The sequence below is a fragment of the Lutra lutra genome, chromosome X, assembly GCF_902655055.1.
Source record: "Lutra lutra chromosome X, mLutLut1.2, whole genome shotgun sequence".
In the NCBI taxonomy this organism is placed as follows: domain Eukaryota; kingdom Metazoa; phylum Chordata; class Mammalia; order Carnivora; family Mustelidae; genus Lutra; species Lutra lutra.
The window spans coordinates 2,711,455-2,738,517 of NC_062296.1; the positions used below are offsets into that span (position 1 = coordinate 2,711,455).

General features: G+C 37.3%; 1 protein-coding gene and 1 non-coding gene across 2 annotated transcripts in view; one reads left to right on the plus strand and one right to left on the minus strand.

Moving 5' to 3' along the window:
• Window positions 1-27,063, plus strand: part of GABRA3 (gamma-aminobutyric acid type A receptor subunit alpha3) — a 465,966-nt gene that overhangs the window by 21,725 nt on the left and 417,178 nt on the right. The gene's annotated exons all lie outside the window — the stretch shown is intronic.
• LOC125092551 (U11 spliceosomal RNA) lies at window positions 14,830-14,967 on the minus strand. Its single transcript, XR_007125005.1, has one exon. It is a non-coding gene; the product is annotated as a U11 spliceosomal RNA (small nuclear RNA).

The window sequence follows — 27,063 nt, forward strand, 5'->3', positions numbered from 1 at the left end:
TTGTTTCTGATTTTTAAAATTTGGGTCCTTTCTCTTTTCTTTCCATGAGTCTGGCTAAAGTTTTGTCAATTTTGTTTATCTTTTCAAAAAAATTAAAAAAAAAAACAGCTCTTGGTTTCATTGATCTTTTTTTTTTAGTCTTTATTTCATTTATTTCTGCTCTGATCTTTATTATTTATTTCCCTCTATTCATCTTGAGCTTTGTTTATTCTGCTTTTTTTAGTTCCTTTCAGTACAAGGTTGGATTTCTTATTTGAAATTTTTCCTCGGTAGGCTGTATCATTATAAATCTCCCTTTTAGCACTGCTTTCACTACAACCCAGAGGTTTTGGACTGCTGTGTTTTTATTTTATTGTTTCCACGTGTTTTTTGATTTCCTCTTTGAGTTTTTTGTTGGTCCATTGGCTGTTTAGCTTCCACATATTTGTGGTTTTACCAGTTTTTTCTTGCAGTTGGTTCTATTTATGGTTGGAAAAATGAATGATATTATTTCAATATTGTTAAATTTATTGAGATTTGTTCTGTGGCCTAATATGTGATCAACCTTGGAGAATATTCCAGGTGCACTTGAAAAGAATGTGTATTCTGTTTTTTTTCAATGGAATGTTCTGTATATATCTGTTAAATTCATCTAGTCTAATGTGTTGTTCAAAGACACTCTTTCTTTATTGATTTTTCTGCCTGGATGATCTATCCATTGATGTAAGTGGAGTGTTAAAGTCCCCTGCTATTAATATATTACTGTCAATTTCTCCTTTTATATCTGTTAACATTTGTTCCATGTATTTAGGTGTCCCAATACTGGGTGCATAAATATTTACAATTGTTATATCCTCTTGTTGGATTAACCCCCTTTATCATTATGCATTGCATTTCTTTGTCTCTTTTATAGTCTTTGTTTTAAAGTCTATTTTGTCTGATATAAGTATTGCTACCCTGGCTTTTTTTTTTTTTCATTTACATTAACATGATCATCTTTTTTCATTTTTTCATTTTTAGTCTATACGTGTCTTTAGTTCTGAAGTGACTCTCTTGTAGGCAGCATTTAGATGGTCTTGTTCTTTTATTGATTCTGCCACACTATGACTTTTGATTGGAGCATTTAGACCACTTAAATGTAAAGTAATTGTTGATAGGTATATATTTATTTCCATTTTGTTAATTGTTTTCTGACTGCTTTTGTACTTATTCTTTCTTCTTTTCTTCTCTTCCTCTCTTTCTTTATGATGATGACTTTCCATAGTAACATGCTTAGCTTTCTTTCTCTCTGTTTTTTGTGTACCTATTATAGGTTTCTGATTTGTGTTTACCATGAGGTTGACATATAACATCTTAAGTATATAGCAGTCTATGTTAAGTTGATGGTTAAATTAGAGCACATTCTATTTTTTAAGTAGTATGAAATTAATTTTTATTTTTACCTCAAAATAAATGCTTAACACTTTTCCAAAACCAACACTAAAGGTGAGCACTTAGAAAGAAGGGTGGAAGGTTAGTTTTTCCTTCCCTGGGGAAGCCAGTAAGGCAGATGTTCTGACATGTGTGGTTCTTCCCAAATAACTAGTTTAGATCAAACCCTTTCCCAAACTTTTCCTCTATTATCAGTTGTCCTCACCAGGGTTCTGGCTGGCAGGAGGACCCCAACCCCCATCTCGAATCCCAGACCAATGCAAACAAGGCATTTGAAAAGCTAGGGGAAACCATTTAACACATGACCAGAAACATTCACAGAAAATCCTTTCTAAGAAGATTTAACGAAGATATGATGTCTCAGAAGCTATGCAGTGGTCTCTGCCTGTCAGTGAGCAATGAGAGTGCCAGGCACATTCATACCAGTCAACAGGCTATGGCTTAGCGATGCCCCTGAGCTCACTTCAGGGACATCTTAACGTTGAACTTCAGCTTCAGCAGGTACTTCAGACTTACATGAATAATGTCATAGGCAATGTACTCATTATACAGCAGACAGGTGTTGTTAACACCAGATGAAATCCCAGTCCCAAGAGGAACTTCTACACCATCCATAGTAATACTAGCTGAAGGGTCAGGGATAGTTTTGCCCAAACCTTTGGCACTGTGCTTGCCCTTGGGTAACTTGCTAATATGCGAAGCATGTATTAGTACATAAATGTTTCCAAGGGCAACTAAATTAGAACACATTCTAAAATACCTTCCTTTTTATTCCCCCCTCCATATTTTAAGTATATGTTGTCATATTTTACATCATTTTATTCATAATTTTCTTCTAATTATGGTCTTTTTTTCCCCTTTAAGAAGTCCCTTTAACATTTTTTGTAAAGCTGGTTTAGTGAGGATGAGCTTCTTTAATTTTTGTTTGTGCAGGAAACTCTCTTCTTCCATTCTGAATAATCTTGCTGGGTAGAGTATTCTTGGTTGTAGGTTTTTTTTTTCTTTCAGCACTTTGAATATATCATGCCACTTTCTTCTGACCTGCAAAGTTTCTGCTGAAAAATCAGCTGATTGATGATGGGTGCCTGACAGGGTAACTGGGGCCCAAACCAGTATGGGCTGGGGTGATCTGGGTCACTCCACACTGGTGGAACTCTGGCAAGGCAGCTGGAGCCAATACAGGATGCAGGCCCGGGGTCCCAGTGTATTCTATACAAGGGGTACCCTAGAGGATAGCTGGAACTAAGATGGGAAGGGCCTGAGGGTTCCTGGGGCACCCTGATGAGGCAGCTGCAGCTGAGGCTTTTGTGAGTCAAGAGGTCCTGGAGTATTTTGTGCCAAAGGTGCCCTAGCAAATCATTGGGAGCCAAAGTGGTACAGGTTTAGAGTGTTCCAGGGTGCTTTGCATCTGTGTCACCTTGGCACAATGGCTAAAATTTTATAGTGAACCCTGACCAGGGATGTCCCAGTGTGTGTGCACTGGGGTCACCTTGGTGGGATGGCTGAGGCTGGTGTGAGCTGGTAGCCTGGGGCTTACTGAGGTTGTAGGCCAGCTAGAGTACCAGGATCCTGCTCCTGTCCATGGTATTAAGGTGGATGAGGAATGTGAATTGTGGCACTCACCAGCCTCTCCAACCTGGAGAGAGTTTCAGCAGCTCCCCTGGCAAAGTTCTAAACCTAGTTCCTCTATATTCTAGTTGGTCTTTTAAACTACAGCATTTTTTTCCTGTGCCCCAGAGTATTTGGGACTGGTGTACGCTAGAGGCCTGGGGCATGATGAGGCAGCAGACCAACTATGGCATCCAGAGCCTGCTGCTATTTATGCTATCAAGGTGAAGGAGGAACATAAACCATGGTGCTCACCAGCCCCTCAGACCAGAGAGTTCCAGCAGCACCCCTGTCCATTTGTTGTTGCCTATTGTTCACAAACATGCACACTAATGAGGCCTTTAACTATTAAATAATTAGGTCATTGGTGCTTAAAATGCTTTATATGATGTGAAAATCTTTGGTAGGTTATTATATAGGTGTTTCAGAGTGTTCAGTAATATTTAAGGAAATGGGGGCGCCTGGGTGGCTCAGTGGGTTAAGCCTCTGCCTTCAGCTCGGGTCATGATCTCAGGGTTCTGGGATCGAGTCCCGCATCGGGCTCTCTGCTCGGCAGGGAGCCTGCTTCCTCCTCTCTCTCTCTTCCTGCCTCTCTGCCTACTTGTGATCTCTCTCTGTCAAATAAATAAAATCTTTAAAAAAAACCGCTTTTAAAAAAATATTTAGGGAAATGGGTTAGGGCTTTTGAATGGGTTATGAATGAAGTATTTTCTCTTTTTAAATACTACTGCTCTCTGAATATTTGCTTACCAACATGTTTTTAAGAATGAATTAGATTGGGATAATGAATTCCTGCACTTAAACTTTCATTTATTGTTCTTGAGCTATCATAAAATTCCTTGATTCTCATGTAAAATGAATATATAACACTCTTACTTTTCCTTTCATTTTTTTCTTTCTTCTATCTGCCCTTTACTGCTTCTGTATTTATATTTTTCTACTGTCAAGGTTGATGACATTTGCATTCTGTTTTATAAGTCTATAAGTGCTTTGTCTATAGTTGGTTACAGAAGTGGAAAATAAGTATACAATATTTGTATTTTATGGCTATTAAATATTGCTTACTGTACAATCTAGTAACATATTATATTCTTTTTCTAGTATAACTTTTTTCACTTTCCTGAAACTCCATTTGTATATCTTGTTCCTTTATTACATTTATCTCCTTCTTAACATGATCCATATTCTTAAGGATCCTAATAAGTCTCTGGTACCTTCTTTAGTCCCAGATGCTCCCCTCTGAATATCCTCCTATGTCACTCAGGACTAATTGTTCTGTAGAATTATTGTTCAGTTGTCATCCCAGGACTTTTTTTCATTGATCTACTTAGTTGGACTGACTTGGTTTATACCTCATTTTTATACACATACTGGGAACATACTATGAAAAGGTACATGGAGATTCAATTGTCTAAATTTAATTTAATTTAATTTTCTAAATGTCTTTACTCTCACATTTGATTGATAATTTTCAAGGCTTAGAATTCTAGGTCAAAATTAATTTTCCCTCAGATTTGGAAGATTTTGTTCTTTTGAATGTAATCTATTTTTATTCCTTTTTGGATATATTTAGGACCTACACTTTGTGACTGGTGTTTGGGAATCTCATGTTAATCTGCTTTGAGGTTTTTAAAAATTTTCTATTTACTCTAGTGGGTGCCTGCTAGGCTCTTTCAAGTTTAAGGTTAATACTTCTCTTCAGTTCTAAGAATTTTACCTGTATTATTAGTTTCAAACAGGCATTAAGAATTATTTTTTTTAAGATTTTATTTATTTGACAGAGAAAGACCACAAGCAGGCAGAGCAGCAGGCAGAGGGAGAGGGAGAAGCAGGTTCGCCACTGAGCCGGGAGCCCAATGTGGGGCTCGATCCTAGGACCCTGGGGTCATGACCCAAGTAGAAGGCAGGCACTTAAACACCTAAGCCACCCAGGAATCTCCCATAAAGAATTACTGTAAAGTCTTAATAACAAAAAATAATAATAATGCAGCAGTGGTTCAGGAACTAGAAGTCAATCCAATGGAACAAAATTTTCCAGAAACATCTATGTATATGTGGGATCTTATTATATGACAGAGCTGGTATCAAAAATTAATGTGGAGAAGATAGATTATCTAGTAAACATTATTGATAAAATTGGCTCACTGCATAGAGAAATGGGAATTTGTATTCTTTGTATACTATGTATAAACTTCAAACTGATTAAAGAATTAAAGATAAAAAGTAAAACTATAAAGAAAATAAAAGCAAACTAAGAAGAATATCTCTAAGACCTCACCATAGGGGAGTTCTTAAACCTCCAAAAGCACAAATAACAAAGTTGAAAAAAAAAAGGCAATGGATTTGGCTATGCCAAAATTAAAGATACATTTTCAACAGTGGACACCATAGATAAAGTTAACTGAACGGTGAGAAAGATATTTGCCATGTCTAAAAACAAAGGAATAATATCTAGAATCGACAAGATACTTCTCGCAATGAGTAAATGAAAGACAGGACTTCCATAAGGAAAATGATCAAAGGGTATGATAAGCAACATTGTACCTGGGATTATAAACCAAGATCCAAAAGGAGGCATGTTAAAAATATTTCCTAAAATGGTGTTTTGGAGAGTAAAGACAGGAGTATCCTTGATCTCCATCATTAGGTATGTGGAGTAGTAAGAAATAGTTACAAATAAGAAATTACATTATGTGCAGCCAAAGGATAGACTTCAAAATATAATGTTGCATAAAAAAGGGAATGAATGAATGAATGTATATTTAAAATACAGTGTCATTTTTTTCAATTAAACACAACAATGCTGTGATTTTTTCAATGATACATATCTAAACACTCATAAGGAAATTGGATTGGAAGGACATACACTAAATATACAAGAGTGGATAAGAAGAGAAATTAGAAAGGGGGTGGGAAATGAAATGGAAAACAATAGACAAAATTAAAACAAAGTGCACGCCACACCATTCGATGACATTGGTGTGCTTTGAACTATGGAGTATGATCAGTTTGGTTCTGTGCATCCAAAGATCTAAAGATAGAAAACAAGTCCACACAAAGACTGAAAATCAAGTGTAGTCAACCTACACTTGAGAATCCTTAAACCACAACTCATTCATTTTTTCAACAAATATTTATTGAGCACCTGATCTGTGCTAGACACTGCTCTGAATACTTAAGATGCAACAATGAACAAAACAGACAAAATTCTTGCCCTATGGAGCTTCCCTTCCAGCAGGAAACAGACAATAAGTGACAAATATAATAATTAAATTACTTAGCATGTTAGAAGATAATAAGTGCTATTTAAGAAAAGAACAAAATAGAATAAAAAGTATCAGGGGTTAAGGGGCAACTTTGAGCCAGATGACATTGGAATGAGAACTTGAAGGAGGTGAGGAAGTTTGCATTGAAGACCCAGGCAGAGTGAACAGCCAGTGACAAGGCCTTGAGGCAGGGGCATGTCTGGCATGTTAGAGGACCAGGAAGGAGGCCAGCGTGACTGAAGCTGAGTGAACCAAGGAGAGAGTAGGAGGAGGAGAGGGCAGAGAGGTGAAGGAAGCCAGGTTGTGTAACAGCCATTGTAAGAATTTTGGCTTTTACTTTGAGAGACAAAACTGCAAAACCACTGCAGAGTTTTGAGTGAAGAAATGACATAACAATGATAAAAAAATATTCATATGTAGACTTTAAAGATACCAACATATTTAATCCTCACAACATTCCTCTGGCAAATAGATTACCATTGACATTATTCAAACAAGGAAAGTGAGGCAGGCAAGGCTAGGCAAGTTGCCCAAGGCTGCACAGCTAGTACATGGAAAAGCAAGGCTGCAAAACCAGGTAATCTGGCCCCAAAGTCCACCAACTTAGCCACTGCCGAGAGCACCTTCTAATGGGATTTTGGCATTAAAGGCTCACTTCAGCTGCTATCATCAAGTATAGTGTGCAGGCATTATATGTGTCAGTACATCCATCACCACCAGTATCCCCTCAGTACAGGAAGAGATCACTGTGTACAGTTTAGCACCAGAAGATGTCTTTGGCTTGCATTCAGGAGCCATAGTGATAGTGGTTGCAAAATGTCTATCTTTAACTACTGGAATCATGCTCAGACAGAGTTTCGCCCAAGATTAGAAGCTCTCAGGAGAGAGGCCAACTGAGACTACATCTGGATTATGTCTCTGCTTCACATGCACCCTGGGCTGTAAATTCATCAAGAGGCAGCATCAATCACCCTCCTCCCTCCCCGTCCCATGTCTTTTGCCAGCAAGTATACTTGAAAATAAGTTGAAGTCCTAGAAAACAATGATTCCTCCGTCCAACTATTGCTGACTTGCTTGTTCCTCCCTCCATTTTCCCTTTGCCAGAGAGGACACTTGCTCATGATACCTGCCTACTTCTTCCCACCTTTACTTCCTTTCTAGAACTTGTACTCTCCTGGCTCTCTGGCACCAGCTTGCCACTCCTTTTATTTCCACTAGGCCTTGGCCTGATGCATACCACAAACTGGGAACTTTTCCAGGTATCTCCTGCATCTTTTACTTCCTGCCCTTCATACTCGTTATTTGTACCCATTCCTTTGGGTGTCATTCTCTTGGAATCTCCTCCCTAAAATACAGTTTATGCTCTTCTGGAAGACTTTTTTTTTTTTTTTTTTTTTGCCAAAGCAGAAAACTGTGTTTCTTAGCTAATCACACTGTTTTTCACATTTCTTAAATGAAAACAAACTGCTCTATGTGGTATTTTCATTGAAAAATATAGACAGACAATTATAAGGGAGTAAAAATCAAGAGCTTCAGCTCTAACACATCTAGCACACTCTGAGGCTCTGTAAATTGGGGATAATAATTTTCAACCTCTTAGTTTACACAGTTGTGAAAATCAAATACAATATGAAAATGACCATTGCAAAGGATGTTTGTGGTTAATGTAAAATTAATTTTCATAACAAACATTGTAGGAATCTGAGCTTTCTCTTTTGATGATTAATTCCACCTATGTTAGGATTGAATCAGCAGGTGCTCAGTGAAAGCTTGGGCATTCAAGTGAATCAATAAAGTGGTGTGAAATGTTATGTGTTATTTGTGTTTCAAAGCATTTTAGACCACAGTTAGCTAAGTGCAGGTGGGCGGGTGCTTGGTGATGAGGATAATGGAAATAATGATAATCAACTTGTTCTGTTGCCCTAAGCCCAAGTCAGTACTACAAAAAAGTACCTTGGTCTACAGACTGGGAATACTCGAGGACAGAGATGGCTTGCTCCTGTCAGCATTTTTCCCAGCAGTAAGCACAGTGTTTGGCACATAATAGTAGTTCATGGTTGTTTGTAATGAAAGAATGAGTGAATAACCAGATAAAATAAGGTATTATGCCTGACAATATGATTGAGAACAAAGTGCTATGGAAATAGCATTGAACATGGAGTCAGAGCCCCTAAGTTTTCATCCTGATTTGTAAATTCCCTGTGTGGCTTTACGCAAGTCCCTTCCCTCTCCTTATCCTTATACATATCTGGAAGACAATGGGGTAATGGTGGACAGGGTGGAGAGGGTGATGGTCTAGGTGATTTCTAAGAGTTCTTATTGACTTGATATCCCATGACAAGAGTGACCACAATTTGCTAAATAGTGAATTGATCAAGCACAGGGAGTTGGGATATGGCTGTGGGGAAAGCCATCATGGAATCCAAGTTTTACCCTCTATCAGAGAATGTGAAAAATAAACAGTGCCTCAGACCCTGTAGCCTCAGTGGGAAAGGTGACAGGCCTTGTCACTGTTACAGCCTTGTCTTTGCCATGCATAACAATGGTACTAACTGAGGTGAGAAGCCAATATAGCTTGACAAATATATCACTCTGATGCAGATCCTTAGCAGAGGACAGGGAAACACCAAAGACCTGGGGAACTGGAAGTAAAATCAAGCTTAACCCTTCCTTAGAACATAGGACCCCAAAAAATTGGAACTGGAAGGGAAGGCTCTTAGCAATCATCAAACTCAACCTCTTCATTTGAAGGGATAACAAAACAGGCCAGCATTAGGGGAAGGCACTTTACTAAAGTCAACAGAGAGTACAACCTAGACATAGCTAACAAAGTAAGGGAGCAAAGTGATAAAAAAAATTTGAACATTTTCTCCAGAAATTTCCAAAAATTTGCTTGCATTCTCAAGTCGTGATCAGACTCCAGGTTACAGACAAATCTTAACAGACTCTTAATTGCAGGAAACCAACTGAGGGTTGCTGGAGGGGAGGAGGGTATGGGGGATGGGGTAGTTGGAGGATGGACATTGGGGAGGGTATGTGCTATGGTGAGTGCTGTGAAGTGTGTAAGACTGATGATTCACAGACATGTACCCCTGGGGCAAATAATACATTTTATGTTAATAAAAAAATACATGTAGTATAAGAGGTTATAGAATCTTCTAAAGTTGGGACAGGAAAGAACTCTATCAGTAAGCCCCTCTAACAGCTCTGCTATTTGACCATTTTCTTTATTAAAACATTTTCCTGATATTCTGATCACATCAAGATTGTATTGCTTTTGGCCAAAAGCCATTATAATACTCAGAGTGAAGTGGTTATGATGTCAGCTTTAAAATAAATTGGGAGGATTAAAATAGACCAAATGAGAATGAGCTTCTAAGAGTAAGAACAGGTCATATTTTAAGATTGTGTTCATAAAAGAAGTCATCCAATTTATGCATCTCTAGTCATTTTAACTGCAACATTTAAACCAGTTTTTACTTGGATTTCTGATATCATCATTGCAAAATATAAAGTGCTATAGCTTGTGCCTGCATTCATCTTATATAGTACTTCCCTTGATTTTTTATATTATTTTATAGTTAAAAAGCACTGCTAAAAATTTCTTGAATGAGACTAAATTCATAGAGACAGAGAAAAGAGTAAATATGGAAGGTTTCCTCTTTCTTTTTTTTAAAGATTTTTAAATTTATTTTGGTGGGGGGGGCAAGAGGCTGAGGGAGAGGTAGAGCATCCTCAAGGAGACTCCCTACTGAATGTGGAGTCCAATGTAGGGCTCAATCCCAGGACCCTGAGATCATGACCTGAGCCAAAATTAAGAGTTGGACACTTAAATGACTGAGCCACTCACGTGCCCTGGAAGGTGTTTTCATAGAGGCAGAATTGCTGGGGTGAGAGTATCTATCTGTAAAACTGGGTAGTGGATTCATAGAAGTTTGCCTGAGATTGGAAAAGTAGGATAAAGTGAGGATTAACACAGATTGGTAAATTTATGTTCCAAGCAGCCAGTCTGTGGGACCCTACTTTTTAAATATGTATATCTTTTTAGTAAACTGTTTTAATAGTTTTATTGAGGTTTAATTGACATGCAATTAAATACACATATTTAAATATTTGATTTAAGTTTTGACATATGTACATATATATGTACTATGAAATCATGACCACAATGAAGAGAGTGGACACATCCATTACCCTCAAAAGGTTTCCCATTCCCCTGTAACTCTTCTTTTCCATACCTCTCTATCCCCCCAATCCCCAGACAAACATTGATCTGCTTTCTGTCACTATTGAATATTTTGCATTTTATGTAAATAGAATCATTGCAGCATGTACTCTTTTTGTCTAGCTTTCTTCACTCAGCATAATTATCTTGAGTTTCACCCAAGCTGTAGCATGTATTAATAGTTATTTTTATTGCTGAGTACTATTCCATTTTATGTGTGTAGCACAGTTTGTTTATTCATTCACTCGTTGATGGATATTTGGATTGCCAATTTCCAGTTTTTCATTACAAATAAAGTTACATTTAACATTTTTTACAATTCTTGAGTCAACAGATCTTTTAGTTACTTGGGTAAATACCTACAAGTAGTATGCTTAGGAGTCATATATGCCCAGTAGCATGGTAGATGTATGTTTGTTTAACTTTTAAAGAAACTGATGAAATATTTTCCAAAGTGGTTGTACCATTCAACATTCCCAAAAGCAATATATGAGTGTCCAACTTGTTCTACATCCTCGCCAACACTTATTGTAATTGGTCTTTGAATGTTAGCCATTCTAGTGAGTGGGTATTTACATTTTATTGGGTTCTAATTTGCATTTAATTAATGACTAATGATATTTAGCATCTTCTCCTGTGCTTATTTGCCATCAACATATATTCTTTGGTGAAGTATTTTTTTCCAAATCTTTTACTCATTTTATTCATTGGGTTGTTTGTCTTATTTTGAACTGTGAGAGTATATAAGTCCATTCTCAGATATACAGTTTGCAAATATTTTCTCCAGTTCTGTGTCTTGTTTTTTCCTCCTCTTAACAGTCTTTCAATGAATAAAAGTTTTTAATTTTTTTTAAATTTTTATTAATTTTATTTTTTATAAACATATATATTTTTATCCCCAGGGGTACAGGTCTGTGAATCACCAGGTTTACACACTTCACAGCACTCACCATAGCACATACCCTCCCCAGTGTCCATAATTCCATCCCCCTCCCAACCCCCCCCCCCCCCCATCAACCCTCAGTTTGTTTTGTGAGATTGAGTCACTTATGGTTTGTCTCCCTCCCAAAAGGGGATAGGAGAAACATAAATGAAAAGTTTTTAATTTTGATAGAGTTCAATTCATCCAAATTTTCTTTTACGGATCATTTTTTTTGTACCCTATCAAAATTTTTTAACTAACCTAAGCTCTCAATAATTTTATCCTATATTTTTTCTACATGTTTTGTAGTTTTAGGTTCTACATGTAGGCCTATGATTCACTTTGACTTATTTCTTTATAGGTGCAATGTATGGGTCAAAGTTCTTTTTTTGGCACATAGTTATCCAATTGTCTAACACTATCTTTTGTTGTAAAGGTCATACTTTCTCCACTGAATTGCATGCATTTGCATCTTTGTCAAAAATCAATTGGCCATAATATGTGGGTCTATTTCTGTACTACCTGTTCTGCTCCACTTGTCTATCTATATGCCAATACCACATTGCTTTGATTACTATGGCTTTATAATACTATCTCTTAAAATCAACTAAAGTAAATTCTTCAACTTTGTTGTTTCCAAAATGAGTTTGTCTGTTCTGGGACATTTGCACTTGCATGGGAACTTTAAAATTAGCTTGTCAATTTCTACACAAATGTTTGCTAGAATTATGATTGAGATTGCATTACATTTATAGGTCAATTAGGGGATAAGCAACATTTAATAATATTGAGTCTTTTATCCTGTGAACACATCTATCCATTTTTTAAGGTCTTCTTTAATTTATCTCAATGACATTTATTCGTTTTCATTGCACAGGTCCTGAGTAATTCATATTTTTTATGACTTTGTAACTGAAACTTTTTTTCAATTTCCAATTGTCCTTCGCTAATATATAGAAATTCAGTTGGTTTTTGTATATTGATCTGGTATTCTTCAATCTTTCCAAACTCATTTATTTGTTCTAATATTCTTTGTATAAGTCATAGAATTTGCTAAATAGATGAGCATGTCATCTCCAAAGGACAGTTTTGATCATTCTTCCTTTCTAATATGGCCTATTATTTCTTGTTTTTATCTTGTTTTGTTTCATTTATTACTCTGGCTAGACTCTTCAGTACAACACTGAATAGAGATGGTGAGAGCTGACATCCTTATCTTGTTCTTCATCTTAAGGGAAAGCATTCAGTCTTTCACCTTAAGTATGACATTGGCTGTAGGTTTTGCATGAATGTCTCTTATCAAGTTGTGACCAGCCATTTTTAATTTTAAAAGAAATACAGTGGAATACTCCTGACAGTGTGGTGGATTAGTATTCTGAAACACTTTCTTGCTCCACAAACAAAAATCTGGATATATTATAGCAAATTTCCATATAAATGTAAAACTGACCTTGCAAGAAAATAAAGAAAGCCAATCACCAGGAGCTAAAACCAGAGCAGCAAGGGAAGATAGAAGGCAGAATGAGGCCTGGGGTAATTTTCCAATTCCAGAAACATTATATACTTGGATTTTTTTTTTAAAGATTTTATTTATTTATTTGACAGAGAGAGATCACAAGTAGATGGAGAGGAAGGCAGAGAGAGAGAGAGGGAAGCAGGCTTCTTGCTGAGCAGAGAGCCCGATGTGGGACTCGATCCCAGGACCCTGAGATCATGACCTGAGCTGAAGGCAGCGGCTTAACCCACTGAGCCACCCAGGCGCCCCTATACTTGGATTTTAACAGCTGACATCCTCTCTGGCTGAGCCACCTCAGCCTCCCTCAGAAGCTCTCTTCTTCTACCTGCTTTTAAACATTAGTGTTTTTCAAGGCTCTCTCCTAGGATCTCTTATTTTCTCACTCCCTAGTTGACATCATTTATTACAATCTCAAGTATCATCTCAATGCTAATGACATGAAAATCTTCATCTACCATGTTCTTTCCTGAACTTTCCTATCCAACTTCCTAAAGAATATGATCTCAACTCTGATGTCCTACATATCTTTTAAACCCATATCAAAATTTCATCTTTCCTTTTAAACTCATATCAAAACTTCATCTTTCCTCTGCCTGTGTCTGTTCCTGTTTCTACCTCAGTTATTGACACCATAATTTTTGAGTATTCCATGACTCTTTTTAACTCTCTCACCCTTCCATATCTGATTATTTTTAGCTCAACCTTCCAAGTATCTCTTGAGCCAAATTCTTCATTTCCATATTCATTGCTATTATCTTTGTTCAAGTCACAATTTTTCACCTGAGCTACTACAATAGCCTCTTACCCAGTTCTCTGCAGCCAGTCCATCTCTCATTAGTCTATCTTCCATAGTGCCACCAGACTCATAACTTACAAATTGATATCACTTTCCACTGCAAACATAATAAAGTTCAATCCCCTAAAGCCCTTATATAGTGTGGTGAGTTATCTGGGCTCTCATTACCTCTCAAGCCTTATCTCTCCATTTTATTCTTTATTCGCTGGTCATCTTGAATGCCATGCCACTCCCTAAACTCCTTATATTCTGTCCTGCTTTTGTGCTTTTACATATGCTGCTCTCCCTATTCCCCTCTCTCTTGTTTCACCTGGCTAACCAAATTCTATACATTTTTCAGGATTCAGGTTAAATATTACCTTCAAGAAACATTCCTGGCACTGTTTACCTGTTAGATTCTGTTCCTAGATAACTCTGGCAATTATCTTACTATATTGCAACAGATTCCCTATTTACTTCCTATATTTATTCCTATATTCCTTCCTATTTATTCCTGTATTCCTTCCGATTTGTTCCTATATTCCCTATTTCTTGCCTATAAGCTTTGTTAAAGCACAGTCCTTAACACAAGAGTAATAAAAAATGAAACACCTTATTAATTAATAAAAGTTGGCTAATTGACCTTTTTTCTGTTTTTTTTTTCTTTTTAATTTAAATTTTAGGTAGTTAACATACAGTGCAATATTGGCTTCTGGAGTACAATTCAGTGATTCATCACTTACATACAACACCCTGTGCTCATCATAACAGGTGCCCTCCTTAATACACATCACCCATCCAGCCCATCCCCCACCCACCTCCCTCCTCAGACCCTCTGTTTGTTCTCTATCTTTAAGAGTCTTTTATGGCTTATTTCCCTCGCTTTTTAAAATTTTCTCCCTTCCCTTATGTTCATCTATTTTCCATCTATGTCTTTGCAAATATCAAGATATCATTCTTTTTGGTGGCTGAGTATATATACCACATCTTCTTTACCCATTCATCAGTCAATGGATATTTGGGCTCTCTCCATAGTTTGGCTATTGTTTATAATGCTGCTATAAACAATGGGGTACATGTATCCCTTGATTCTGTATTTTATTTTCTTGGGGCAAGCATGGGGACCAATGATCAATAGCTGCCCAGGTACCAAAAAATTACGTTTCTGAAATCCCTTGATATCAGTTCTGCAAGAAGAGCAATGGAGCTGCCCTACATGTGCCACTCATGGCAGAAGTCCTTTTTTAGTACTTGACCATTTTAAAGATAGAAATACTGTGTTGTGAATATCTTCTCTCATTCTATAGGCTGCTTTTTAGTTTTGTTGATTGTTTTCTTCAGAGTACAGAAGTTTGTTTTTTTTTTTATTTTGATGAAGTCCCAATAGTTTATTTTTGCTTTTGTTTCCCTTGCCTCAGGAGATATTTCTAGTAAGAAGTTGCTGTGGTTGATGTCAAAGAGATTACTGCTTCTGTTCTCCTCTAGGATTTTAATGGCTTCCGGTCTCACATTTAGGTCTTTCATCGATTTTGAACTTATTTTAGAGAGTGGTGTGAGAAAATGGTCCAGTTTCACTCTTTTGCATGTTGCTGTCCAGTTTCCCAACACCATTTTTGAAGAGACTGTCCTTTTTCCACTGGATATTCTCCCCTGCTTGTTGAAGATTAGCTGACCATATAGTTGTGGGTTCGTTTCTGGGTTTCTATTCTGTTCCATTGACGGATGTGTCTATTTTTATACCAGTACCATACTGTTTTGATAGTGATCAGCTTGTAATATAATTAAAGTCTGGAATTTTGATGCCTCCACCTTTGCTTTTCTCTTTCAAGCTTGTTTTGGCTATCTGGGGTCTTTTGTGGTTCCATATGAATTTTACGATGGTTTGTTCTAGCTCTGTGAAAAATGCTGGCAGCCTTGTGATAGAGATTCCCTTAAATGTGCAGATTCCTTTGGGTAATATAGATATTTTAATGACATTTTTTTTTTCTTCCAACCTGTCAGCATGGAATGTTTTTCCATTTCTTTGTGTCATCTTCAATCTCTTTCATAAGTGTTCTATAGTTTTTAGAATACAGATCTCTTACCTCTTTGGTTAGGTTTATTCCTAGGTATCTTATGGCTTTTGTGCAATTGTAAATGGGATTGATTCCTCGATTTCTCTGTTCTTCATTATTGGAGTATGGAAATGAAACAGATTTCTCTACATTGATTTTGTATCCTGTGTAGTTACTGATAAAGAGTTAGTGTCCAAAATACACAAAGAGCTTAAAAAACTCAACACCCCCCCCAAAATAATCCAGTTAAAAAAATGGGTTGAAGACACGAATAGACATTTTTCCAAAGAAGACATACTGATGGCCAAGAGGCACATGAAAAGAAGCTAAACACCACTCATCATCAGGGAAAAAGAAATCAAAAGTACAATGAGATATCACTTCACACCAGTCAGAATGGCCAAAATTATCAACACAGGAAACAACAGTTGTTGGTGAGGATGTAGAGAAAGGGAACAGCTTTACACTGTTGAGAATGCAAACTGGTGCAGCCACTCTGGGAAATAGTATGGAGATTCCTCAAAAATTTAAATAGAACTAACCTATGATCCAACAATTGCACTACTAGGTATTTACACAAAGGATACAAAAATACAGATTCAAAGGGGTACATGCATCCTGATGTTTATAGAAACATTATCAGCAATATCCAAATCATGGAAGAGCCCAAATATCCATTGGCTGTGAATAGATAATGAAGTGGTATATGCATACAATAGAATATTATTCAGCCTAAAAAGAATGAAATCTTGCCATTTGCAATGACATGGATGGAGCTAGAGAGTATAATGCTAAGCATATTAAGTCACCCCAAGAAAGATAAATGCCATATGATTTCACTCATATGTGGAATTTAAGAAACAAAACAAGTGAACATAGAGAAAAAAAGAGAGGCCAGCTAAGAAAGAGACTCTTAACTACGGAGAACAAACTGATGGTCAGCAGAGGGGAAGTGAATGGGGGGATGGGTTAAATAGATGATGGGGATGAAGGAGGGCACTTGTGATGAGCACTGGGTGTTGTATGGAAGTGTGGAATCACTAAATTCTATACCTGAAACTAATATTACATTGTATGTTAACTAACTGAAATTTAGATGAAAACTGGAAGGAAAAAAGATGCTGAAAAATCTATGTCCAGTTACAAAATGAATATAAGAATATAACTAGAATTAATATAGAATATAACTAGACAAAAGGTATAGGTTAGATCAGAATGGGGGTTAAGTAGATGTTCTTTTTTTAAATCCAAAAGTCCTTAATACACTGGAAAAATAGTTCAGTGACTAGATAAGGTTTACTTCTCACACAGAGTCTGATGTGGGTTAAGTACTGCTCATGTCTTTTTCCACCTGGAACATGTAGCCTTCTATATCACCAAGGCAGAGGAAGATAGAGCTTTAAACCAACTATGTCAGCCCAAAAGCCACACATGCTGCTTTTCACAACAAGGGTAGGCTTGAGCCATAAAATCCAAAGTTGTTTTCATAAAATTCAAATAAGGTGAAATTGGTCAGATGTGATTTTAAAGGCAAGGAAAACACAAATGATATTGAAAATGATAAATGAAGCATAATCACACACCCAGAAGATATTTTATTAAATATTATATTTAGCATATGCTAGGAATTTTGTAACTTTTTTCAAGAAGGGCTAGAAAATGTAAATACAAATAATTCCTCAATTACTGATAGAATTTATGAATAATTCCTACATAAGAATAACTAATAACTATATAATAAAATGAAATATAAGCAAAAGTTTATCCCTAAAAAATAATAATAATAGATCCAGGTATTTTTAGGTAAGTTTTACCAAATCTTCAAGAAACAGATAACTCTATGTAATATAAAGAATTCTAGAGGATAGGGAAATATGGAATGCAATCCAACTCTTTTTACAAAGCTGTCACAATAATGATACAAAATTGCTCAAGGATAAAACAAAAAAAAGAACTGTAGGCTAATTTTATGTATAATAGTTTAAACTTATTAGATAATACTATCATGCCAGACTCAGTTCACAGTCCTTTAGGCACTATGCTGTCTCCCAAAATAATGGAGAAATTCCACTTCCAGTAATGGTGGAATAAGTTGTTCCATATCAATCCTTTCATTAAGAGCAGTTCCCACCTAGAACAGCTTAAGAAGCTGGACAAAATATTAAAAATACTTCTCTGAATTCATCAGGGAGCTAACAAGGCAGAAAGGATATACAGGGCCAAGATCCCAGAGAGAATGGAAACTCAGGAAGGGGAGTCTCGCATTTGGAGGGGCTTTACCATTCTAAGATATAGCTGATTCTGAAAACCTGTGTATAAGAGGCTAAAAAGTTAGGCTGAGCTTTTGGCAGACTCATGGAAATCAGTATATCAAGAGCTTAATAGATAGGTTTAAGAACTGATAATATGCAAAGTACCATCCATTTTTTTCAAAGAAATGGAACAAATAATCCTAAAATTTATATGGAACCAGAAAAGACCTCGAATAGCCAAAGGAATATTGAAAAAGAAAGCCAAAGTTGGTGGCATCACAATTCCGGACTTCAAGCTCTATTACAAAGCTGTCATCATCAAGACAGCATGGTACTGGCACAAAAACAGACACATAGATCAATGGAACAGAATAGAGAGCCCAGAAATGGACCCTCAACTCTATGGTCAACTCATCTTCGACAAAGCAGGAAAGAATGTCCAATGGAACAAAGACAGCCTCTTCAATAAATGGTGTTGGGAAAATTGGACAGCCACATGCAGAAAAATGAAATTGGATCATTTCCTTACACCACACCCTAAAATAGACTCAAATGGATGAAGGATCTCAATGTGAGAAAGGAATCCATCAAAATCCTTGAGGAGAACACAGGCAGCAACCTCTTCGACGTCAGCCACAGCAACATCTTCCTAGGAACATCACCAAAGGCAAGGGAAGCAAGGGCAAAAATGAACTTTTGGGATTTTATCAAGATCAAAAGCTTTTGCAACAGCAAAGGAAACAGTTAAAAAACCAAAAGACAACTGACAGAATGGGAGAAGATATTTGCAAATGACATATCAGATAAAGGGCTAGTGTCCAAAATCTAAAGAACTTAGCAAACTCAACACCCAAAGAACAAATAATCCAATCAAGAAATGGGCAGAGGACATGAACAGACATTTCTGCAAAGAAGACATCCAGATGGCCAACAGACACATGAAAAAGTGCCCATATCACTCGGCATCAGGGAAATACAAATCAAAACCACCATGAGATATCACCTCACACCAGTCAGAATGGCTAAAATTAACAAGTCAGGAAATGACAGATGCTGGCGAGGATTGCGGAGAAAGGGGAACCCTCCTACACTGTTGGTGGGAATGCAAGCTGGTGCAACCACTCTGGAAAACAGCATGGAGGTTCCTCAAAATGTTGAAAATAGAACTACCCTATGACCCTGCAATTGCACTGCTGGGTATTTACCCTAAAGATACAAACGGAGTGATCCGAAGGGGCACGTGCACCCGAATGTTTATAGCAGCAATGTCTACAATAGCCAAACTATGGAAAGAACCTAGATGTCCATCTACAGACGAATGGATAAAGAAGATGTGGTATAGATACACAATGGAATACTATGCAGCCATCAAAAGAATGAAATCTTGCCATTTGCGTGACGTGGATGGAACTAGAGGGTATCATGCTTAGCGAAATAAGTCAATCGGAGAAAGACAACTATCATATGATCTCCCTGATATGAGGGAGAGGAGATGCAACATGGGGGGTTGAGGGGGTTGGGAGAAGAGTAAATGAAACAAGATGGGATTGGGAGGGAGACAAACCATAAGTGACTCTTAATCTCACAAAACAAACTGCGGGTTGATGGGGGGAGGGGGTTGGGAGAGGGGGGGGGGTTATGGATATCGGGGAGGGTATGTGCTATGGTGAGTGTTGTGAAGTGTGTAACCCTGGCGATTCGCAGACCTGTACCCCTGGGGATAAAAATATATGTTTATACGCTGTAAAAAAAAAAAAAGAAAGAAAGAAAGGATGAATCCCCAAGTTTTGTAGCAACATGGACGGGACTGGAAGAGATTATGCTGAGTGAAATAAGTCAAGCAGAGAGAGTCAATTATCATATGGTTTCACTTATTTGTGGATCATAACAAATAGCATGGAGGACAAGGGGAGATGGAGAGGAGAAGGGAGTTGAGGGAAATTGGAAGGGGAGGTGAACCATGAGAGGACTATGGACTCTGAAAACGATCTGAGAATTTTGAAGGGGTGGGGGGTGGGAGGTTGGGGGCACCAGGTGGTGGGTATTGTAGAGGGCACAGATTGCATGGAGCACTGGGTGTGGTGCAAAAATAATGAATACTGTTATGCTGAAAAAAATTTAAAAATTAAAAAAGAAAAAAAAAAGAACTGATAATATGTAGCTGAAGCGAAAACTAGTGAGCAAGAAAATAATTCTAAAGAAATTTTTCAGACTGAAAGACAAAGAGGGAAATTATAGAAAATACAGAAATGATGGTAAGAAAGGTATGGCACAGTGTGAAAAAAATCTAACATACCTGGGATTGGAATTTCAGAAGGAGGGGAAAGAGAGAAGCAATACTGAGGATGGGTAACAGTTGAGATTTTCTAAAATTTGACAAAACACATTGAGCCAAAGATTCAGGAAATCCTATAGAACTCAAGGAGAATTTCTCCTACACACATCATAGTTAAACTTCCGAAAACCAAAGACAAAGCAAAAATCTTAGAAGCATCCAGAAGAAAAGATATATTCTCTTCAAAGGTGAAACTATAAGATTGATAATGACTTTTCAAAAAAAAGGAATAGAAGCCAGAAGCAAACAAAATGACATATTGAAAGTAATTGAATAAAATAAATGCCAGTTTGGAACTCTGTATTCTTAAGGTCATCTTTTGTAAATGAAGGCAAAACAGACATTTTCAAATAAGAATTAATTGAGAGAATTCATCACCAAAGGCTTGCATTAAAGGAAAAAACCTTAAAGAGCATTCTTCAGGCAGCAGGAACATTATCCTAAGAGGAAGTCAGTAGATTTTAAAAGGAATACAGAGGAATGGAAAAGTAATTATTACCGCATAGAAAAATCTATATAAATACTGAGTTAAACAGAAACAACAATGTCCTATAAATATTATATGTATACCTGACCATAAACAGCACAAGTGACAGGAGAGAGTTAATGAGATTAAATTTTAAGGCCCCACATAATCCTGTACTGCTTTTTTCTTAAGATTTTATTTATTTATTTGACAGAGAGAGATCACAAGTAGGCAGAGAGGCAGGCAGAGAGAGAAAGGGAAGGAGGCTCCCCGCTGAGCAGAGACCCTGATGCGGGACTCCATCCCAGGACCCTGAGACCATGACCTGAGCCAAAGGCAGAGGCTTAACCCACTGAGCCACCGAGGCGCCCCAACCCTGTACTACTTCTTATTATACTCTGAAAATTCAGCCATACATGTTGCATTCCTTAAACTATTTAAAAAAAATAAGCAGATTAAAAAATCAGTAAGTACATAGATAGAAGATGTAAATATGGTTAACATGCTTGGCCAATTGATGTTGACATTTTTTTCAAGTGCATATGGAATATTTATAAAAACTGAGCATATATTGGGCCATAAACCAAGTTTCAAAGGATTTAAATCATGCAGAGTAAATTGTCTAACCATAGTAGAATTAAGCTAGAAATTGATAACAAAAAGATAACTAGAAAATCCCCATATATTTGGAAATTAAGCAACATATGATTAAATAACCAATGGGTTAAAAATGGACTCATAGTGGAAATTAACAAATATTAGAACTGAAAGATAAGGAAAATGAAATACAAAAAAAACATAATGGGAAGGAAAAGGCAAACTGTCATTATACGCATTTGTAATTATAAAATCCAAGAAAATCAACCTGAAAACTATTAGAACTAATAAGCACTCAAAGAAATGACTGATTATCACATAAAAGTCAATAGCTTGTTAATATACTAGCAAGAGCTAATTAGGAAATATCATGGTAAAAATACTCCACATCACAACAGCAAGAAATACTATCAATACCTAGAAAGAAACCAAACAAGAAACATTATACCTTACTGATGATAGTTAGAAAGACATGAATAAATGGAGAAGCATCCTGGAGCCTGAATGGAATGTAGCGTAGATTTAAGAATACTGACACTGGCTCCAAGAATCTGGAGCTCAGACTGCTCAAGTTCAAATCCTGGATCTGTGACTTCCTAGTAGTGGGGTCTTACCCACGTAACTTAACCTCTTTATGCCTTAGTTTCCTTTACCTTTAAAGTGGTGATAATCATGATAGTCTGTATTTTATACAGGCAGGAGTAAATGAGATACTGTTCTATGAGTAATGTATATAAGTCTATGACCTGTACCCTGCTCTCCTGACCCTCACATTTGACTCCCCTTACTTTTTTCTTTTCTGTAGCATTTATTGCCCTTTAACAAGCTATATCATTTACTTATTTCTTATATTTATTGCTTATTGCCTGCCTATATCTGCTAAAATAGATGCTTGTTGAGGGCAAGAATCTCTTATATTTTTCAATTTTTATAAATCTCTATATTTTTTACAAATGTATCCCAGATGCATTGGAAATTACCTGGCACATAATAAGCACTATTATTAAAGTGTTAGTTCTCTAGAAATTATAAATGTAATTCAGTTCCAATAGATAGCCCAGTGAGATATTTTATAGAACTTGAGTAGCTGATTCTAAAATTCCTTAGGAAGAGAAAGCAAGTAACAACAGCCAAGAAAAATTTTACAAAGAACATGGGGGAAGGAACTTGTCTTATTAAAAATTAGCACAATGAGTTATTGTCACAGGAATAGACAAATAGATCAGTGAGACTCTCTCTCCCTGTGTGTGTGTGTGTGTGTGTGTGTGTGTGTGTAGACGGAACTTGATATAAGTGGGGGAAGAATAAACTTTTCCATACACAGTGTGAGGGTAATTGGCTGTTAGTTATTTATGTATAAGATCTGTCCCAAACCCTACAAGCTTAAAAGCAATTCCCAATGGTTTAAACAGCTTTTGTGTTTGACTATCTACTATCATGTTTTTTAAATCAATATTTTCTCATTACTGCTTACAACGATTTGAAGGTAATCATGTATGAGTTTGTACATATATTAAGCTGGACCCCAAATCAAAACAGCCCTGGTTTCAACTCTTACGGCTGTTACTAATTTTCTTTGTGTCCTTGAGCAAAATCACTTCCCCTCTCAGTGCGTAGTTCCATTGTCTACAAAGTGAGAACATTTTATTAGATTAATTGATTAAGATCCAGACAGTTTCAACTATAATTTCTTGAGTTCCAGCAACTGTTTGGTGATTTTAATCAATTCTCACAACTCCATTTTCTCTTTGTTTGGTTGAAGAAACTAAAGCTCAAAAGAAACAATGGTTTGCTCAGGATCCCACAGCCAGAAGCTGCTTGCTCTAGTTTGAGTTATGTTTACCTATTAATAAAAAGGCCTAATGAGATAGAAGCTTCTTTTTCCCCAACATAGTATGAGACTGTCCAGGGTCAGCATGGTAGCTTCTCAGCCTTTGGAAATTCTCATCTGTATACTTTGTCATCCTGAGAGCTATCTTCCATCCTCAGTGGTGGTGCCTTAGAGGCCCAAGAGGGTTACTGTAATTCCAGCTGTGACATGATGCAGGGCAGAGAAGTAAATGGTGCCTGTATCTAAAACAAGTCAATTCACTTTGAAGAGCTTTTTGAGAAATGCCAGCTTGAATTTCCATTTTATTGGCCACTCCTATCTGCAAGAGAGGTTACTTTATTGAGCTGAGCACATTGTTGCCTCAAGATTTTTAAAGAGGAGAATCAAAATTGACTAAATAACTCACAATTCTGCTATAGTGGTAAAGCCTCACATCCAGGTTTACTGTCACATGTGTGATACTATTTTCATGAAATCTATAGGTCTGACCCTTATTTTTGAAATGACTACTTGGAGAGAGGATCAGAGTAAATTTGGAGGAAGTGGTTTCGGGATTGTGCCTCCACTTGATGATTAGAAGGTAAACATTTGGAGCCAGGATTTAGGGAATTCAATATAGTGGTGGAACCATGGTGGTACAGACTGGAGGGTAAGGGGGTATATGAGGGACAGAGTGCTGCTCAGATCAGCTAGGGCCCAGAATGGGTAATGAAAGGCTAGCAGAATCCCAGGCTACTAATAGGTGGGTTTGTAAGCCTCTGTCTTAAAGACATTATATGCCTGGGTGACCATTGCACCACTCCACTACATACAAAAATTCTGGAACAGCAGGGTTGTAAGAGGCAAGAGAATGGAGGAGGTAGTACTTCATGTGGAGAATTGGTTCAGCTCAAAAACTTAGCTCCTGCTTGCCTGTCCAGGGTTCTCAATGTCTTCTTTGGGTTCAGGTAGTGGTTCTCAACCTTTGCTATACATTGGAATCACCTGTAATCATTTTAACAAATATTTCCCACTTATTCCTGACCCCAGAGTTCTCCCAATTTGATTGGTATGGGGTACTACCTGGGCATTGGAGGTTGGTAAAGCTCTCCAGGTGATAAGAACATTTAGCCAACTTTGGGACATACTGGTTTAAGACACTGAAGGCAAAATATTAATGAATGAATTATATTTGATACCATTGTATTGTTATTACATAAAACATTATTTATAATGTTACTTATTATTATTATTATTAACAGAATTTTCCACTAACTTCTCCATGGATGGGTGCACAGGCTGGAAGCCTGTGTCACAGCTACCTTGCCTGCAGAGAACCAAGTAACCCAGAGGTTATCACACAGTAAGGAGTTTGCCTCCTTTCTTGCTGGAGGGTGCCATATTTGGAAGAGTTTGAGAGGCGCTGCACCCCCCATTAGCACCTTCACAAGTTGTTTTAGCACACATTTGAGGCTTTCTGGGTCGAAAAGCCAACACAAGCAATTGCAAAGATGGATCTCCTGGGATTTAAAAGAGTACTTACAAATGAATCTCTTCTCTCTCACCCGCCAACTTTTAGTTCAGTTCTGTGTGGGATCTGAGCTGCACATGGGATCAAAGTCCAGCTGTAGAGTTGGCAGTGTCAGTGAGCAAGGCTGGACCTGCTATGGAGCTAGTGAGGAAACCAAACTCTCACTGGAGTCCCAGGCCATGGTGTGGCTCAGGAGCCAGAGCCAGAGCAAATCTGGAACTCCCCCTCCCCCTCTCCTTTTGCGCCCAGCTTCCTGCCTTCCCTAGCAGAGAGGCTGGAGAGCCAGAGGATAAATGACCACCATCTGTGTCAGTTAACTTGCTACCAGTAAAATGTGCCTCACACAGTGTAAATTTTTGTGGGTTAAAAGTTGTCACAGAAGAAGAATTAGGCTGAGAACTTGCCTCTGACTGCTGGGTAGCGGGAGTGTGAACAAGCGATTTGCAAAAGCCAGTTGGTCTCAGTTTACAAATTGGAGCTGCAAGTGCCTTGTTTGTTGACTGAATTTATTTATAAGCCACGTATTTTTGGACATGAGTAGAGGCAGCTTACATAAAAGACATAATATGATGCATAAACTATTTTGTTTAGTTTAGCAAAAGCTGAAGTAAATAACATTTGTTATTTCAGTATCTCCTCATCAAATCCTCACCAGAACAATAATTCTGGAGTACATCCAGAGTGGAACCGACCTGTCCAATTACTAAACTACTGTAATTAAGGCTGAACAAAAGGATTTGCTATTACAGGGATAACGTGCAGGAAAAAGAGAAAGGGCAATTGTTGGTCTGTAGCTGGAAGTATTCAGTATCCCAGTGAGGGCCAGGTTTGCTGAATAAAGAAGCCTATCTATAAAGGTTTTGGTCTAAATGTTAATAGGATGAATACAATGAAAGCTTTATTAGGGATACTTTCAACAAAAGATGGATAAATTTTGGAAAGTGAGAAAAAAGAGGGCAGTTTGAAAAGGACATGAATGGCTTTCAAGAAGGGATTCTGGATTATTTAAAACAAGTTTTCAGGTTAAGTAAATAGATAAAGTAATAATTCTTTAATATTTACCTACTTCTAACTACATGTCGGACACTGTTCCAAATATTTTACAGGTATTAATTTATATTTATTCTTACACTAAGCTTGTGAGTTAGCTATTGGTATTATCATTCCTGAAACTATAGACAAAGAGAGATTAAATAATTTGTTTAAGGCCAAAATGCTAGTAAGTGGTAGACCCAAAATTTGATTCCAGGAAGTTTGGTTCCAGACCCCATTCTCTCAACCAGTGGTATTCAAAGTGTGGTTCCTGGACACACAACATCAGCAGCACTTGGGAACTCATTTTAAATGCAAACTCTGAGGGTTGCAGAAGAAGGGGTGGGTGGGAGGATGAGGTAACTGGGTGATGGGCATTAAGAAGGGCATATGATATGATGAGCACTGTGTTATATACAACTGATGAATCATTGAACACTACATTTAAAACTAATGATGTACTGTATGTTGGCTAATTGAATTTGAATTAAAAAAAATACAAACTCTGAAGCCGCCCCCTCACCCCAGAGCTGACTCAGCAACTCTGGGGTGGCGACCAGCAATTTGGTCTAATCTAAGTTATCTCTCTCTTTCTCTCTGCATTTGTGTTTTGTAAAAATTTCAACACTGTGTGAATATAGAAGATAGAGGTCTCCAACCTTCTCCAATCCCACTTGCCAGAGATTATGTATTAGTTTTTGATTGCTGATGTAACAAATTGCCACAAATTTAGTGGCTTAAAACAGGATACATTTATTAATGTACAGTTCTAAATGTCAGAAATCTGCTACAGGTCTTACTAGGCTAAAGTTAAGTTGATGGCAGGTTTCCTTCTGTTCTGGAGGCTCCGGGGGAGAATCTGCTTGTAAGTTCATTCAGGCGTTGACAGAATTCAGTGGCCTTGCAATACTCTTTGCATCACTATCTTCCAGGCTCTGCCCTTAGCAACTAGAAGTCTCTTTCTGGTCCTTTCACATGACTTTCTACCTCTCAGAACCAGCAAAGTGTTTCTCACATTGCCATCACTTTGATTTATCTGGGTTTTTTTTCCATTTTTAAGAACTCATGTATTTAGATTGGGTTTATCCAGATAAGCCAGCATGATCTCCTTATTTTAAGGGGCACAGCCTTAGTCACATCTGCAAAGACATTTTTGCCATGTAAGGTAACATATTTACAGATACCAGGGATTAGGATGTGAATATTTTGGGCCATTTTTCTATCTACCATAGTTTGCCAGTTTGTTCTATGTACTTGTAATTTC